Source organism: Dendronephthya gigantea, unplaced genomic scaffold, assembly GCF_004324835.1.
Source record: "Dendronephthya gigantea isolate DGI-Jeju-01 unplaced genomic scaffold, DenGig_1.0 000209F, whole genome shotgun sequence".
NCBI lineage: Eukaryota > Metazoa > Cnidaria > Anthozoa > Malacalcyonacea > Nephtheidae > Dendronephthya > Dendronephthya gigantea.
In genome coordinates, this window is record NW_021163219.1 from 124,086 (window position 1) to 144,314 (window position 20,229).

General features: G+C 34.4%; 1 pseudogene; it reads left to right on the forward strand.

The window, feature by feature from the left end:
- Positions 1–20,229, forward strand: part of LOC114539631 — a 37,550-nt pseudogene that overhangs the window by 8,129 nt on the left and 9,192 nt on the right.

The following is a 20,229-nucleotide window of genomic DNA, read 5'->3' on the forward strand; positions in this document are numbered from 1 at the left end:
TTCTGAATATTTTAAATTATGTTAATGCAATTCTTTTTTTGTTTAATGAAGGGCAAATGGTGTATTAACAAAAATCGGTTTCTGAGTTTAAATAATCGAGAACTTTCTATTGGACTCAGCTCAGTGATCTCTGGAGGACTCCCTATTGTACTCAAAAAGCACAAAATATAAAACATCGTTAATCGCTGTTCGTTATTCGTTGTTCGTTGTAAAATAGTGTTGTGAGGATTTATAATTGAATCGAATTAATAAAAATTAAGATCTTTTTCTTAAGTTATTTATAAAAAAATAGCTTTTGTACTGCAGTGCCATGCAATATTTATATACTGTCCGGGAAATGTGTCAACTCATTATCTAGGCACCTCACAAGGTAAACTCGTATACCAATGGTACAGATAATCTCACATCTTATGCCGAAAGATGTTCCATGGACATCAGATCATGGCAACCAGAGCTTGTCAAGGTACAGACGAATGTACGGTATTTCTTTCAATAAAAGCGGCTTTAGATATTTATCTTGTATAGTTTTTCTTGAATAATTACGTTCATTACAGAACCGATTTTTTCTGTGTTAGCGGGTAGCATACACGTATAAACGATTTTTGTATTAAACAAACGCCTTTCTATCTTTTTATCATTGGGGGTAAATATACATTATTTTTAAAATAGTGTTTTCATCTATCAGCTTAGCCATATATAGATCTAATTCGTTATACTAATATGTAACCTATAGCTGGTCATGCCTAGTCATTGCATGCTACCTATTTCGCGCTTTTTCGGTATGTAACATGTTAGTAGGTAGACTATTTATGATAATAATAATAGATGTTATGCCAACGTTCTCTAAATTAGACTCTCAGCAGCGACTGTGCTTGCGAAGTTCTTACCGAATTCTCACCTGGTGGCCTGTTCATGAGAGATACAATGTCCGAAATTAACGGTATGTTAATTATTAATTGCCAATTCATCGTTTGTTCGTGTTTTTTTTTTGGCATTGCGTGCAGTCGTAATATTTTTCCTTCAAGTGATTTGATTATATTTGTTCATCGCTTCATTAACTGATTAAAGAAAACTTTTAAAAAAAAAGATTTATTAAAACATTTTGTCTGGGAGCTTTTCGGAAGGGAATATATTTATGAGATAATATATCCCGAGATGAAACGAGATGAGATTTATTTAAATCAATCTCCTCTTATTTCTGCTCTTTTCCTGAAGAATTATAATAAGCTATTTGTATATTTTTTATGTGAAACAACTCAATTTATCATTAAATTGTGCATTTTTGTTTAGGCCATGGTCTCCAAACGTTGCAAAGAGAACTACGGCAACATTATATATGCAATTACCGAGTTACTTCGGCACTTTTGGTCTTGTTTTCCCGTCACTTCAATATTCTTAGAAGAAAAGGTGAATTCATTTTGAGATTAGTTTTATAGTTGCTGTTACCAAAAACAATATAGAGCTTTAGCAGTTACTATACGAGTATAAGACTACGAGTACAAACAAGATTCGTCATCCTTGCGTGTTGTTTGCTTACGACATCAAGCCGCCACATACGTATTATCAGAAGTGTAACTAGGTATTATTTTGTGTCCTCAAGTTTTCCCCAAATGTAGCTACAGGTCATGCATGCACACGGCACAATACTTGCTGTGCATGGGCTAATTGCTGCCTGTGAATTTTGTACTCTTTCTACCGTTTTCGTAGTAATTTGTTGGCTTTTAACTCATATAAATTAATAAATTTATTTTTAATTAAAACGCCTGGTCTGGCGTTAACTCCGGCGCACGTGGCAGTCTTTAATATAGAGCTTCTGAACATAAACAACACAGTTCATTTTCGCATTTAGATGCCTTGCGAACCTATAAATGTTCGATCGCGAAATTCAGAAGCACATCGTACTTTAAAAAGTATAGAAGTTTAATTGTTCAAAAATGTAAATAAACCGCATGATACATTCACTTTGTCTTACACTTTGCCTTTGTAATTCGCGCTTATAGTTACATATTAAATCTTCAATCCTGTGCAAACTACGACGTGTCAACGCGCCCATACACGACCACATCATCTTGTTAAACGAAACAGCGATATTATTAAAATAGGACCAGAATCTACATGTATTAAATATATTCTTACGCCAATTCAATCTAAACTTAATCGAACAGGATGAAAACAACGGTTTATTTGTTCCTCTTGGAGGAATTGCCGTATCATACGAGCGAAATCGAATCGCGCATCGGAAAATTAGCCAAAGCTGTGCACCACAACTCTTGGCAGATAAGACTGGGACGTAGATAAATACGCTTACATACACATTTCAAATACTAGAATGTTTCGCGCCATTTCAGACTTGCGACGACGAAAAAAAAAAAGAAAACAAAAAAACCGGGGCGAATTTTCAACTCCGTCGCTGGCGCCGGAGTAATTAATTTTTATCTCTATAGCTAAATACTAAAACATTAGTGAAATAGGTGACACGGCACTGACGGCAGAGAGCGTAAAAGCAGTGACGTAATGACAAATGACGAATATCACGCAACATTACGCAATAAACACTTGCCGAAATGGTAGATGCAAGATGGCTGCCTTGGGACATTTTTATTTCTGAGAAGGACATCTGTCCATCTTCGATCTATGCCCCTACGATCCACTACGTAGAATTTTCGTCAGATGGCGTAGGCAAAAGCAAATGACGAATCTTATACTCGTAGACAAACTCATAATTACTGCTATATAGCTAAAGGTGCCTAATGATGGCGAGTTGCAGGATAATGGGGGGGGGGCACATATTCATATATTCATGTTAACAGACTTGTAAAGACAATCGATTTAAAAAAAATTGATCTTGCACAACATGAATAAAAGAATATGTAAAAAAAATTGATCTTGCACAACATGAATAAAAGAATATGTGCCCCAATAATCATGCTTCCTACGCCACTGATATATATAATGCCAACCATAACAGGGTGCACGATGGTAACTAAGCACCCTGTTAGTGTATGATGCTAATATTACGTTTGCTGTATAAATAATCATGCATGTCTTAATTATTAAGTGTAGGGGTAGAGCGCGAATTTACGCGATGATAATTTTCCTTTGCTTCTAATAACGATTTTAGATTTTTGTATTGAGTTTGATTTTGTATTTGTATTTATTTTTAATTGTATTTGTATACACGTAGCCTATTAGTAAACATTGATTTTTATAGGGGCGTGTATTATATTTACCATTTAAGATAGTGGCTGCTTTTCATAGAATTAGTATTTTTGGTTTTGACATTTCCGGTCATTGGTCATCATATTTTGATTTTTAATTGACATTTTCCGACTTATTTAAACTACCGAATGTGGGCAATTATCATTTATAACAATATTATTTATACATTATTCCGCGAAATTTTGTTGCCTTTCATCTATAGTGTTTTCCAACTATCGTTAGTTAACAATTTTTTTACTTTTCTTCTAGCTAGAACGTATGACCAAATGCTTAGAGAAATATCGAGACATAAAACTTCGTAATTTTATTTCAACTCTGGAAAACCCAACGGTATGATATATTTATATTTGTATTTTTAACTTGTAGATTCACAGATTTCTCGGACATAGTAGACATCTCGGTTCAGTAGGCTTATGTCGTAGTACGAAACACGGCTTTTGTTATTCGAGGTAGGCCCTCGGGGCCTAAACCGAAAAAAAAGATTAAGAATCAAAAATGAAATGAAAAACCATTTTTACAAGAACGACTCTAGGAACTGGGGCCGGTTGTGCGAAAGCTGGATAGCGTTGTAAACATACCTGTAAATTGTAGCTTAGAGTTGTTAAAAAGAAATCTCAATGTAAGAATACGATGATTTAATACCAGGTTATATGCTGAACTACGATCAAATTTCGAATGTCGGTTGATAGTGCTATCCAGCTTTCGTACAAACGGACCCTACTCGTTAAAGCGAAAAATAGAGCGGAACGACATGCTCATGAGCATTTGACTTGTTTTCCAGTTCGATTCTCTTTCCATATTCACCCCAATCATTTTATCCATGGTCAATCATTATAATTTGTCATTTCCAAAAGAAATAATTCTTACGCTCCAAAATGTCATTTTGCAGTATGGAGAACATCTCATGAAAATGATTGATATTGCTGTCACAAAATATCAGACTTTGCAAGAAAAGAAAACAAAAGTGAAATTAAAATGACCTCACTGATGTACACGAAGAGAATATTCAGTTTTGATCCGTGGATCAAACCCGTGGATAAAAGAGTGATGCATTGCCATTTAAAGTTTTCGCCTTCGTGGTGATATAGTTAACACATGGTTTAACTACGTGGTGGTACAGTTTAACGTGGTTATAGGTTTAACGTGGTGATACAGTTAACACACGTGGTACACTTGGTAGCTAACATCAAGAACCTGTTCATTAATTTTTGTAGTGGTGAATGTATGAATTTTTGCATTAAAATATAAAAATGATACTTATAATTCTTGTTGTTCAATAAATCTATTCGAGAAATAGAACTGACGTAAGGATTGTTGACGCTTTCCTTAAAGCAATTGCAACCAGTGGTACCATATATTTAACCAAAGCTGCTGAAATCTTGTTAGACTGCAATGGAGTATTTCGTTAGGAATATAGCGTTGAGACTGCCCTAGGCCAATGCGATCTTGATATACTTGAATGCAGAGTTCTTTGAACCCGCTAGAATACCAGTAATCTGTCTGTACTGAAATACCACTGGACCGGTCTGGTCTGTCCGTTTTAGCACGCTGTGTATAATACAGGGTGTATAACTAGGGATCCAAGGATAGTGCAAAGTTTTCGTGCCCTCCAGATACCTAGGCAACCACATTTCGCCAATTCGCACTCCTGACAAAACGCCGGGCGTCCATTGCGTCCATAACAGAATACCCGGGTGTAGTTTTTCAATCTTCGGGCAATGTTAGCACCTTCGCCGAACCTTCGTCCGGCTCGGTTATTATTACGGTGTTATTACGGTGTTATTTAGTCGGTTTTTGTTATTTTAACTATTATATTAATTTTTCAAAAATAATAAAGGTTATTGGTGGTCGGGGAATTAATCGGTCATTTTGAGTGCACAATGCACATCATATTTTAAAGGCAAACGGATAATTAAAGGGATACGGCCGTAAAAATTATGTCTTCTTTAAAAGAACGTCATGATTATTTACAAAATTCGTTTACGCGGATTTTAGTTCACTTTATTACTTCTCAAGATATTTTCGAATGAAATAATCTTCCATCCGCCATTTTGGATATGCATATTCTTGCTCTGATATGCGTTGGGTGATATAAGCTGGGTGAAAACTCGTTTTGTAGCTTCAAATTAAATTAATGATCCGGCGAAGTGATAGTTCTATTGTATTAGAATCGCACGTATCTCAAGTTATAACGTTTGAATTCTAAGAGTTCTAAATTAAACCATGAACATGCAAAAAATGATGCAATTGTTATATTTTAAGCCTTAACTCTGCTTTTGCGTCATGCACCTAATTAGATCTGATTATAAAACAAGATGGCGGATATATCTCGATAGCCAATGATTTTGATCACCAATATCTTGCGAAGTAAGAAAGATAAATAGATTCTGTAAAAAGGCTCTATAAGAAGTACAACTTTTCGTTTTAACACAACCGAAATAACGCCAACCCAAGCAGATAGAAAAGAGCGCGTGGAAATATTGCGAGACGGAGATTTTCAAAAATGTTTAGTATTTGCTGTACGTTGGGACGACACCGCAGAAATTGCTAAGGCGTGTAAGGACATAGCTTAGTGTGTACGCTGGATTTGACCCAATAGATATTATTCCAACCTGGCATATTATTTTTGTGTATCCCGTGTCATTTAAGCCGAACAAATATATATAACATATGCGTATAATTATGAGAAAATATGTTTCCATATAACGATATATCAATATTATTATGAAGGCTGTTTTTGAAAGGCTTCTAAATTTTTATTAATTAATTAATAGGTCTGTGCATATACTAAAATATGTTGAAACTAAGTTCTTTATTCTCTTAATTACACGGTGCAATTTTTCTTGCAACTTGCAATGCAATTCTACCTCTAAGAGTCTTGCAGAAGAAACGTGCATGAAAAGTAGAAAAGCATCTCTCAAAAGTAGAATTGCATTGCAAGTTGCAAAGAAAATTGCACCGTGTAACACGGCCTTTAGTTCTAAGGCCTGTTTCGGACGTCCAACTTTTTGTGTGCGGAATCGAATGCAAATGAATTTAAACAAAGCTTTAAAGCATTAACATTATTCAAATAATATGACCTATAACAAGGATTTAGACTTTTACGCGCGTGTATATATAGGATATTACACGGTTGCGAGTAAATATGCCAAAAACAGTATCTCACAAATCGTGTCAAAAACTTAAAACAGTATCTCATTCGTGAGACATTGTTTTTGCACTGAAATTACATAAATCCATATTTTCGAGACAACCGTGTAATGTCTGTTTATTATATGGACTAAAATCTTAGTGACAAAAATACACACAAAGACGACAAGAAAGACGCCGCAAAAGACCGTTGTAAAAGCGAACTTTAAACTAGAATAATTTTTACTTATCAAAAGATGTCCTTTCAGTGTTTTAATTTGTATTCCCAAGGTTAATAAGACAAAAATACAAACAAAGACGACAAGAAAGACGCCGCGAAAGACCGTTGTAAAAGCGAACTTTAAATTAGAATAAATTTTACTTATTTAAAGATGTCTTTTAAGTGTTTTAGTTTGTATTCCCAGCGTGAATTCGTGTTATACATTTGCATTTTCACAACAGCAACAATGAAAATGTCGGGAAAATTTTTGAAACTTGCGTTATGTCACCCCCAAACGAGACATACGGAAGTGTTATATAGGTGTTGTGTATTTTAAATGTGATTGGTTCATTCGTAGTCACATGACTTTAAATGAATGTTTCCCGCCAGAGAAACAAGTGAAAAATTGTTGCCCGCATATTGCCATAACAAAGTTTTTTGAAATGAAATTGTCGTGTAACATGCATGTTTTTGTTATTCCTCGAGTCTCAATGTTTCCCTCGACGAACATTCAGACTCTTGGGAAAACAAAACTTACTATTTCCCTCGGGAGCATACATTAAGTGAATAATATCCACCCCGCGCCCCGGATGTAGTGGCGTATAACATTGACCTTGGTCTGAATAATATGACATCATGCTCAGCCTCATCCAATAATTGTATCCTTCATCACGGCCGGAACAAACTCTGTCAGTATGTTGATTATTTTATAGAGAACGTAGTGATTTTTATTTCCAGTAGTATTTTTATTTCTGTGACCTTTCAATATTTCTAATGTCAAGGTAGCTATCAATTTTAAACCGGTGTTACGGTAAAGCAATTTTGAGGAATATATAGTGAAGGAAATTGAAGTAACTATACGGCCCTGTCTCCATTACCCTGGATCTTTTGCACCAGACGAATTTTGCAAAATGTGCATGCTGTGACAGTTTGGATATAATAGCTGAATATATAGCTATATTTAAGATATGCACCAGTAGAAACCTTGGTGTTCACATACGATTAACAAACGCAAACGACACTTCGCCGAATGCACAACGAAGAACGGACAAAAAGGTACATAGTTGTAAATGCAGGCGGAACGATTAGTTAGTGCAGTTTATGACTTGGTCCGCGCACAACATGCATTATATAAGGACGATAAATAGCCCTTCGTTGTACTGCATATGGTCGTAGATTTTGAGCTGTTTCCCATACGACCCTGTTTATGCCGACGATATAACATTCATGTGCGTATATAACGACATATATACAAGGGATCGTGTAACACTGATAATAATGATTTTAATATAAGAGCGAAGTTACTGACTCGGGTTCGTTTGAATTTACCGAACTCACTGAGTTCCGGGAAATATTGTTTTGTCTTCAGAATGACAGGATTGCAAAATTTATTTAATAAATTTAAGTAAGGCGCCTTAATTTCTATTTCCAATCTCGTGTTATACGACGGATTTTCATTTTTTTGTTGGAAAATAGTTTTGATACTCGGCATTTTAAGTGGGACTCTACAAGATGACTGGCTCTTGATAAGGGTAGTGAGCCTTCTTATCAAATTTATCCGAGAAATATATTTCCATGTCAAAATATACCGTTACTAAAAATGATTGAACTTTTCTCAACAATCTTTAGCTTGCAGGGCTAATATAAAGAATATTTGGCGAAGTGATTCTTCATCTTCAGTCGCAAATAATTATGTGATGCTATAAACACGTTCGTCTGCAGCTGGTTAAAGCATTTAGGTATACGTAGCAACGGGTATTTACAAGTTTGATTCAAAAACATGAATTGATGAATTTTTTCAAAAATAATATTAATGATGTCTTGATCTCTGTGATTATTTTTCAGTGGGCAAAAAGCAAACGACGTTTTCATTAATTGAAATTAACAGAGCCGAAAATTCAAGCCTTCTTATTCTTTTCGGCCGTGATGCGAAAATTATCGTCTAATGTTTACAGTTCTTTAAATATTAACGACTAAATTAGTGCTGTGCCTGTTTTGTTCATGTTTGTATTCGTCAAGTCACGAGAGAACTACTTCCTACATAACTGATTGAACTCAAAATTAAACTGCCATTAGGGGAACATGCGAATGATTTGAGCAAAAATTATCCAATTCATTACATTAGTAGGAATTGCCGACTTATTTATCATGAGTTGCCGAAATTTTCTAGATTCGTCATAATGATGCCATGAGAATAAAGAAATTCTGAAACAATTTTTCAATTGTTTCCGGCTTGGATGGTCGGACTCAAAGAAGGGCTTTCACCAATCTAAAACCGGCGTGATATATGCATGTTATTTTACAGCAAAATTTGCACTCGCACTACAGCAAAAGCTGCATGTAATATGCATTTAACTGAAGCATTAATAGTTACAATTTCAGTTGACAGTTAAATTGATTATGAACTATAGGCTTTTCTATTTTTTTTACATTTGGCTGTTTTTGGATTTTGGCTGTTTACTTTCGTGTTTGGAGCATATAAATTAACATATGTCATTAACTTAAGCAAAAATAGGAGTGAAAGCGAACGATTAGAAAGACATTATCCTTTTTACTTTTGTAAATCCAATTATAGAAATTTAGAAATAGTGTAAACCTTCTCGAATATGTCGCATGGCGACTAATTTTTTATTTATCAATTCATATATGGAAGTTCTTGAGCGTTTACGATTTAAACAAGAACGGAACTTGATAATGAAGATCCTGGTCCACTAAATAGTATACGATCATATTAATATTTAGTCTTTGAATATTATATTAATATTGAGTCTTTTAAATATTCAAGTCGCTGTGTCCTCTAGATCGCGTTTGAGAAAAAGATCATAACAAATTAACTCAGTGACAAAAACACCTGCTATTCAATTAAAGCACTAATATATAAATGCCTGGCGCAATCGATGCCAGTACATGCAGTTGACTCATTGGAACACATGCAGGCGTAACACTTCGCATTTATATTTCTACTGCAAAATGTTAATTTTAAATGCGCTGTTACTGGTAATTTTGCCAACGGTGAACGCACAACCTGCGATAGATGGCAAACCTTGTGCAATGAGGAATTTTAAGCGCATAAGTGAAGGTAGGAGCTTTAAATGTTTTGTAATTTGCCTAAATATTTTTCCTTAAATTATATATTTTTTCATGATACTTTTCGTGGACTTTTTAGTCGAATAATATTTGAGCTAAGGAATTCTGGACTTTGATAAAGAACCTCTTATACATAGCTAAGCGTTATTTAATTAACGGGATCTTGTTCAAGAATTAAGTCAAGGGATGATTTGCAGTATAGTGTTCTATAGCAGTTCTGCAGCATAGAGTATCTTGGAAATGTTATTGCATGACATCACGCATTCGTTAGAGACATATAGTTAACAATTTTAATATTGACACAAATAAAAAAATATATAATTTTGCAAAATGGAACACAGCATGTGTGCCGAAAATCAAACGGGAAAGGAAATTCAAACCGGAAGGGGGAGTCAAACGGGAAAGGACGGCTTTCGATTTTTTAATTTTGGCTCTGGAAGGAATTAAGTTACAAGCAATTCTTATTCTGCAATCATAGCAGTAAACGCAATCGATTAGAAAGACTTAAGATAAGAAAGGAATTCGAAAGAAGATTCGAATTCTTATTCACTAATTTATACATTCGTGTGCGAATTATGTTATCTACACTACATTTTTTACTCCGTTTTGTTCGGCATTTTTCCTCTCGTCTTTCGATGGTCCCTCGACTCGTCGACACGGAAACATGGAAGAGAAAATTGGATTATAACGTGTAGACAAAATGAGATTGCATGAAACTAAATGTATGGCCGAGACAAACTACACAGCGTCAGATTGCGTGACGCTTGAAGTGGCGCCATGAGTTCACTCATGTGCGCGCAAAGCTAAAATCTTTGTTGATAATTTAAGAGATACAAGGATTTTCTGTTGTATACAGTATCGTGAAAATATTATTGCCTGTCAACATCACGCTTCGTTAGAGACATATAGCTAATTTTAGCGCATGGAAGCTATATAATTTTGTAAAATGGAAGACAGCACGCGAGTCGGTAAAGAAAATTTTCTTTCCTGACATACATATGTATAAAGATGCCTGCATATTAGACACTGCATGGCACTTTCAACGCTTGGAGTTAAGTGGGAATGTTGGTAGTCGCTGCTAACAAAGAATAGTTTTAGAGAAGAATATTTATTGATCCGATATTCGGTGCAAACAATCGCAAATCAATTATGATTATATGTCTGCATCTGGCTATATTAGACATAACCTAGGAATTTACAAGGTGCTTTAAAAAACTGAAATCAATGATTTCTTGATCTCTGCAGTAATTATTTTTCCGACGGTAAAAAGTGATCTTCATCTGAAAGTGATCTTAACCTAGTCATTCACTCCCGTTTAGTATAAATTATCTTCTAATGTTTACAGTTCTTTAAATATTAACGTCATAACTAATTGATGCTGTGCTCGTTTTGTTTGTATTCGCCAAGTCATGGAGGGAATCGAACACTTGCCTGAACGTAGCTATGAATACAAAATTAAATCCCAGGATTTGAGCGGACGAAAAATTTGAGGAAAGATTATCCCAATAATTTAGTATCAATTGCTGATATATCATTGATTTCAGTAATGTCAATTTCGTCAAAAATTTGCCCAGTATCACTTTATCCTCGTTCTTTCAACTAATAGTTTAAAAGGTGAAAATTGTATCCTGATTCACGTTTGAGTTAGCAATGATTCCGCATAAAAGAAATTCTTAAACATTTTTTTAACGGTTTCGACCGATCAGAGCACGCTTCGAGCAATAGGAACACACGCTTCGATCTATAAGAATGAACGCGTGATATATACATGTAATGTTAAAACCAAATTTTCTCGCTCTGTAATAATATAACAATAGAATTAGCCCGAGCGTAGTGAGGTGTAAAATAAAAACAGAATTTTTTGTATAAAAATATACAATGGGTAAACAGTATTATTAGCATTATTTATTCCTGGCTTGTTCAGGCGAGTTTTTGAGCTAAGGAATCCTGGTCATTGATAAAAAACCGCTCATAAGCGTTACTTAAAGGCATTTCGGTCAAGATGGCCATGGATTAGTTACTTTGATACGGATAGTTTAAATTAGCATGTTATTGCATATGGTTAGCATACATGCCCTACAAATGACTCAGGCCTCATTAACGAACGAAGCCTACGTTGAGAACATTGTTTTTATTGCTTGAGACTACCAGATTCGTTCGCTACCGTAAAATGTCGAACTTTGTTTTGTTTAACCTTTAGGGCTTAGTGCATATAATATTTCCTTGAACGTAATTGCTAAATAGTGGCAGTTCTGTTCTGCATACGTTGCAACCTCCAAGCAATGGAGTGCAACATGCTAATTTTAATTTTAGTATATTTGCTGGCAAACATTTTCATAGTATATATTGCAGTTTTTGCTTTTTTGTATAATTATTTGCCTACCATTAAAATCTCAATAAGTCAAAACTTCCAATGCGGAAAGCTGATTCATTTTAACGATCACGTATTGAACCACGTGCCTTTCCCTTTCATTTGGGACCTATATTATGCGAAAGGATGCATGTTTTCAACCTTATAGAATTGTTAACACCTGTTCGGGAATAGTAAAGAGAATGCCTTTTCAAAATAGTAAAATGATGTTGCAACTGGACGGCTTACTATAAAAGAGCAAGACGACATAGAATATAGGAAATTACTTTTCATACTGTTATAAAATACAATTATAAAACCGAAAACCGCTTTTTGTAAAAAAATAAATACGTTATATTTACCGTTTTGGTCGGTCTAGTTCATGAGGAAGTAGAGTGAAGAAAAACAAAGACCAATTTTGATCCGCGCATAAAATTAAGCTAAGTGGAAAATGGGTTTATGCAGCTATGTAAATTTTAATTTACAAGCGTAGGCGTATTCATTTTAGTAAAGATGAATGTCCACCCCGTAAGTGTTCGAAGCCGCGATACTTAATTTTTTGAAATTTGATCCTTCGGAAATTCTAGGAAGCTGTTTAATACCGTATCTTGGGTGCACCGATCGTAAAAGCACATCGTTTGGTACAACTTACAGAAACACTAGAAATACATGGATGCAGCAACCCCTCGCCATTTCAAGCCCACCAAAATATTTCCTGAACTAGCCAGACCTACTACTTTCAATATTTGAAATGGCATAAATTAAATGTAAAGCCGATAGCTGATGTTTCAAATTTTTCAGGCACAGTCGTACTAAAAGGTAAAGTGAAATCACCCGTTTCCCTGTTGCATTAGGGTAATGCGGGGCAAAACGAGACGGTGGGGCTAAAATGAGACATTATGGCAACAGCTGGGAAATTTGTTGCGCATGCGCTAGTTCAGCTTTCGTGTACCCCACGAATATATTTCGCGCACTACACGGCGGGATCTTTAAATACATAAACAAAAATATGTAGCCAAACTCTCTTTCAGTATTTTGCTTGTTTTTAAAGCCATCAAAAATAAAAAGGAATAAAAAGGGATAAATTTTGTGCCGAAAAAATTATATGCTGCAAGAAGTAGCCTTCCGCAAAGCACATCAGTTTTGGAGAGTTGCTTTGGTCTTCGCTTGACGACGATGTGCAGACACAAAGATTATATGCGAAATTACACTTATGGGGGCAATTTATGATTAAAAACGATTATGAGTTTTTTCTTTCTACACCTCTAGGTAATTCAAAAGTACAATTAGAATTTTTGGAGATTTCGCTTAATTTCCTTTTAATCTGGTCGAGTAGGGACCACGCGTCAATACAGAATGGGACGGAAAAATTCAACGACGTACTTTTAGAATATTTCTTGCTCGAGGGAACGTAACGGGGCTGACTTTTCTGTACAACAATTATTAAATTGGTGATAAGGAATATAGCAAAAGATGTTCGCAGTTATTCAAATAGTTTCATTACTTTTTAGCTCAACACGTCAACTTGTAAAAGCACACAAATACTCAATATATCAAGTACAATCCACGATTTCACTCGGAAGGGCAATTTTCACATCAACAAAATGCTGTTCATCTCAAACACAATGTGGATGCCAAATTAAGTGCAAAAAATTTAGAGATTTCTTTGAGATTTCGAGCTATCCGGCTTGCTCAATAAATACCCGTGACTCAGGTTTAGAAACTTCACAGCTGCTTAGGCATATGTTCCCGTAAAAATGCGGAATTATCCGGGGAAATATCAACGAGAAGCGAAACTAAAGGTTGTAAGAAACATAATACGTTCTTTTTTCTCGTTTTAGAAGTCAACGTTGGGGGTCTACTTTGCCGCATTTGAGTGTACTTATCACTCGCCCATATTAAGTCGAAGCCATTTGAAAATTATATTATACAATTTATATAATTAAAATTTACATAATATGTAAATTTAGACCGCTTAAACAAGAGAGTTTCCATGCCATTAACAAATAAACACAGCAGTTTGAAAAATACAACCGCTCGTCGAAGCCATGGAATCTTTGTCGGCAACATTTAACCAAACTCCACCGTTAAAAAGTCTATTTTTAACAGCAGAAGCAATGTCCTTGCGCTAATAAGGAGCTTCCATACCTTAAACTTTTCGATCATTGCCAAAAAAGTTCAGATCTCCATAAAACTTTCGCTTTGTAAATTTCGTTCAAAATTCGAATTCGAATAAACATGCGGCTATGTGTCAGCGATTTTTTGCACAGCGACAACAAATTTCCCATGTTTCGAAGATATATATATTTTATTCAACGTGGTTTGAGGTTCATATACTTTATAGCCATTTTACTGCGAAAATGAAATCAATTTTTCTCGATCGCGCGTCGAAGTGGGCGTCTCGAATGTTATTACTTAACATATTTAGATAGTTTTTTATTCTTTTTAAGATACCGCAGTTAAGAAATATACCACATTTGTGACTTGTTGTGTATAGAAAAATTATTTTGCGCCTTTGAATTCCCCCAAGTGCTGGGGGGCTAAATGAGACACACTGTTAAAATGTCTCATTTGGACATTGCTCTTTGGGTAGTATCATTAAATTATTTGTTATATTTTTGTGTGGTATAAATAACCGAGGTATATTGCAGCATGCATTTTAGTGTCTCAAAGTGGTATTTAATGTAATAATATAATAATAATACCATCTTTCAACCCTGTATATGTGCATCATTGCTCAAACAATTCATATTAATAAAAAAAATACTGTAGATTTTATTTCAATGAAGAAATAATAATATGTGGGTAGAGGGTACAATGGTACATATTAATTTAGTATTCAGAGTTGAGCAGTATCAGTTGACAAGGTACAAGATTGCGCCGAAGTAGGCGTCTCGAATGTTATTACTTAACATATTTAAATAGTTTTTTATTCTTTTTAAGATACCGCAGTTAAAAAATATACTACATTTGTGATTTGTTTTGTATACAAAAACATATGGCCTTTCATATTAAAAGAGTATTTTGCTCATGTTGGTCTCAATTTTAATTATTTTACGCCTTTGAATTCCCCCAAGTGCTGCGGGGCTAAATGAGACACACTGTAAAATGTCTCATTTGGGCATTGCTCTTTGGGTAGTATCATTAAAATATTTGTTGTATTTTTTTGTGGTATAAATAACCGAGGTATATTGCAGAATGCATTTTAGTGTCTGAAAGTTGTATTTAATGCAATAATATAATAATAATACCATCTTTCAACCCTGCATATGTGCATCATTGCTCAAACAATTCATATTAATAAAAAAATACTGTAGATTTTATTTCAATGAAGAATTGATATGTGGGTAGTGGGTACGATGAAGGGAAAGCCGAAGTGTTTAACAACTATTTTGCCTCCACTTTGTCCCACTACGCGAATTTCTCCCAGTGTACATTCTACCAGTTATAGAGAGGATACTCTTGAGTCCATTTCCGTTGCCACAGAAGAAGTCAGTCATCTTTTATCAAGCCTTTCTATTGACAAAGCCACGGGTCCTGATGAGATTTTTGCCAGATTATTAAAAGAATGTTCAAATGAGATTGCTCCGTCAGTGATATTGCTACTCAATAAGTCCCTTACCCTTGGTAAAAATCCTTGAGAATGGAAGGAAGCTAATGTAGTCCCTATCCATAAGAAAGGCGATATCCATGATGTTAGCAATTACCAACCTATTTCCTTGCTGTCCATATTGTCCAAACTCCTTGAGCAAGTTGTACACATTCACGTGTCTAACTATGTCAAATCGTCGCTGAACAAATTGCAACATGGTTTTCGCAAAGGACGCTCTTGTACGACTCAACTTTATGGTGTTTTCCATGACATCGGTAGAGCCCTAGACTCAGGAAATGAAGCGGACATGGTTTATGTAGACTTCTCGAAAGCCTTTGATTCAGTTTTGCATCAAAATCTTCTTTTGAAACTTGAACAGCATGGTGGTTCAGGTACATTATTAAATTGGTTCTCGGACTATCTAAACGAGAGGCGTCTAAGAGTTGTGGTTGACGGAGTAGCATCGTCTTTTCACACAGTGACATCAGGTGTTCCACAAGGCAGTGTACATGGTCCACTTCTATTCTTGATATTTGCTAACGACCTTTCAAACACGGTTAACCACAGTATAGTCCCAATGTTTCCTGATGACACCAAATGCTATCAAGAAATTACTGAACCAAGGGACAGAGATCTCCTCCAGTCCGACTTAAATCTCCTTCATCATTGGTCGTGCAAGTGGGATTTAAAGTTTAACACAAAGAAATGTGTAGCTCTCCGGTTTTCACGAAAAAAATAATCAGTTCCACACCAAGACTACCTCCTTAACCAGCAACCGATAAATTTTTCTGCTACTCAAAATGATTTAGGCATTCTGGTAAGCAACATTTTGAAATGGTCCCCGCACATTAGCAGTATTTCCAGTAAAGCCAATAAAATGCTTGGATTTCTAAGAGGGAATTGCTTCCACCTTACTGCCGTTCATACTCGCCGTCTATTGTACTTGTCACTGGTTCGTTCTCATTTGTCGTTTGGTTGTGAAATCTGGGCACTTTAAGGATCGTGTGCTGATCTGCACAGACTTGAGGGTATCCAACGTAGAGCGTCCAAGTTTATTCTCCAGGACTATGAATCTTCCTATGTTGATCGATTGAAAGAGCTCAATTTAATCCCTCTTTCTTATTGGGATGAAATGAAAGATATCGTCTTTTTCTACAAATGCAAATCTGGGTTATTCGAGGTTGACATCAAGCAGTTCATTGCACAGCCTCTCCATCATTCCACTCGCTCGAGCTCCGGTAATCTTCTTCGTCCAAATCTGTGTAAAACTTCTCTATTCTGAAACTCGTTCTTTAACAGAATCGTATTTTTATGGAATAATTTGCCCTCAAAGATCAAGTCATCCTCTACAGTCTCCATATTGAATTTTTAAGATATATATATATATATATATATATATATATATATATATATATATATATATATATATATATATATATATATATATATATATATATATATATATATATATATATATATATACACCCGTTTGCAAAAACGTTGGCCGCAGATAGATATATAGATAGATACCCGAAATCTAATTAGAATTGCATATGTTGTGTAATATTATAGAAATCCCATGCAAATGCATTCATATGCAATTCTAATTAGACTTCGAGTATCTATCTATCTATCTATCTGCGGCCAACGTTTTTGCAAATGGGTGTATATATATATATATATATATATATATATATATATATATATATATATATATATATATATATATATATATATATATATGTGATATGTGTTTTATATGTTCTTTCTACACAAGTATAACCAACCGGGCAAGCAGAAAATTCAACTGACCGCGGTGGGAATCGAACCTGCGACCTTCGCATTTCTAGAACGATGCTCTACCGTCTGAGCTACAAGGCCAAGTTGGGAACGACAGTTACATTTGCAGAAGTAACTGCATAACGACAGGTAAGGACGAAACTCCGTAATGTCAATAACATCTTAAGTAACTGTCGTTCCCAACTTGGCCTTGTAGCTCAGACGGTAGAGCATCGTTCTAGAAATGCGAAGGTCGCAGGTTCGATTCCCACCGCGGTCAGTTGAATTTTCTGCTTGCCCGGTTGGTTATACTTGTGTAGAAAGAACATATAAAACACATATCACATATAACCCCACAATGGCTCAATTAAGAGCAAAAGTACAAATGGACATGGCTCAATTAAGAGCAAAAGTACATATATATATATATATATATATATATATATATATATATATATATATATATATACAATCGTTATCATTAAGGTTGTCCATATCAATATAATATACAAATATATAAATATCAAACACGTGACCAATAAACATGGCTTATTTTGTTAACTTACCTCTTGTTTCTTTATTATTAGCAATATTATTCACCTCACTATGACATTCAAGAAATTTTCAAGATAGATTTCCAACGATTTCCCATAAAATTAACGTATGCAGTACAATCACGTGATCGATATTTATTTATTTATATATATATTTCCAGGTGACAACCTTAATGAGAGCGACTGTATATATATATATATATATATATATATATATATATATATATATATATATATATATATATATATATATATATATATATATATATATATATATACATATATATATATAATTATATAATTATATAATACACCCGCTGTCATTAATGTTGTCCAAATCAGGTATATCAACATACCTGTCATGTGACTTATATATATATATATATATATATATATATATATATATATATATATATATATATATATATATAAATAGAAGAGTTCTATTAGCGTATATATCCAGAGTGCTCAATACCGTTAAGTAGAGCGAAATAAAACAAGTAAAAGACACGGTTTTCTGTGGTTTATAGCATACAGTTCTGTTTCGTACAGGACTAGCCTGCATTCCTCAGTGCTATACCAGAGTTATTAACGTAAATATTCTTCGTTAATAACTCTGGTATAGCACTGAGGAGTGCAGGCTAGTCCTGTACGAAACAGAACTGTATGCTATAAACAACAGAAAACCGTGTCTTTTACTTGTTTTATATATATATATATATATATATATATATATATATATATATATATATATATAGATATATATATATATATATATACATATATATATAATTATATAATTATATAATACAGCCGCTGTCATTAATGTTGTCCAAATCAGGTATATCAACATACCTGTCATGTGACTTATATATAAAAATATATATATATATATATATATATATATATATATATATATATATATATATATATATATATATATATATATATCCGCCCTAGAACTTGGAAAACATGGTGTATAGCATGTGTCGTTCTTTAGGGTCAAACTGTTGTTCGTAAATGCATTTCTTATATAACTTTGTTTGTAACTTTATACGTATATGTATGTTAATATCATAATAACTATAGTAATTATGTAATAATGTCAATGTAAGTTTTAGTGGGACTTAAATAGGAAGTAACGTTCTGTTGTCCTTACCATTAATCATATGATTGTTAAGTTAATAAAAAAAAAACCAAAAAAAAAACAATGGTAGAAGTTTGAAATGTGTAGTGAGAATTTTGAAATGTGTAGCGAGAATTTTGAAATGTGTTTTCTGACTTTGTAATGTGTTCTTGTAAATATTAATGCAGTGACACGTATCGGCCACCGTATGACAAGATAGGCAACTCTCACGCCAAATAAGTTAAAAACGCACGACGGTTAACTCGAACATGCACCTTCACAAAACCGCAAATATTTCATAGATATATAGCGAATAAGAAAAAAAAGTACAACACATTAAACTTGAATATTTTACTACATTTATACGATATTTTTAGCATTAAAATGTATTCCTATGCATGTAGACGTAAAAAACGTGAATGTTTTTTGGGTTTGTGGCAAATATATTTCAAAACCTATGCTGGGGACACCAAGCCTATACCTTCGTCATATTTTTAAATTGAAAATTGAAAGCTGATCTTTTTTTTTAAACGACAGCCAATCAGCTTTCTATTTTCAATCTAAAAATATGACGAAGGTATAGGCTGGGTGTAGTAAACGTAGCAGTAAAAGTTGAACGTCTTCACTCGTTTAAATTTTGCGCGTGCGCACAAGGACCATGACCATTGAACGTGCATGGTCCATGACATAGAATTTGGGCAACTTTGGAGTCCGCTAAGTTCTGTCACAATACCCGGGTGCAAAATCTCCCAGCGGAATTAGTACCATCGCGGGGCGCTCTGCCCCGCTCGGGGATAATATTCCTCCGATTCAAAGCCAATCTCAATCTCTGCCAACTAATTACCACCATTTTTGGATGATTGATTTTATTTTTACAGACCTAAATTGATTTCAGGGTCTATTAAGGCTGCTTTTAACTTCGGCATTTTTCATGCAGGGAAAACTTTAAATGTCGCCAAATTTCTAATATATGACAAGATTTCTAATATATGACAATATATGACGGAAAACAAGATTTTCCCGATTTATTGACTTGGCTTTTTGAAATACGACTTAAGCAAAAATTTAGACTTTTACGTGGATTTATGCACATGCGTATTTAAAACGCGTTAGTGGAAAGCAGCCGATTTTCACTTGGGCGCCTCTTGATATTTGCGACGCAAAGTGGGGGCC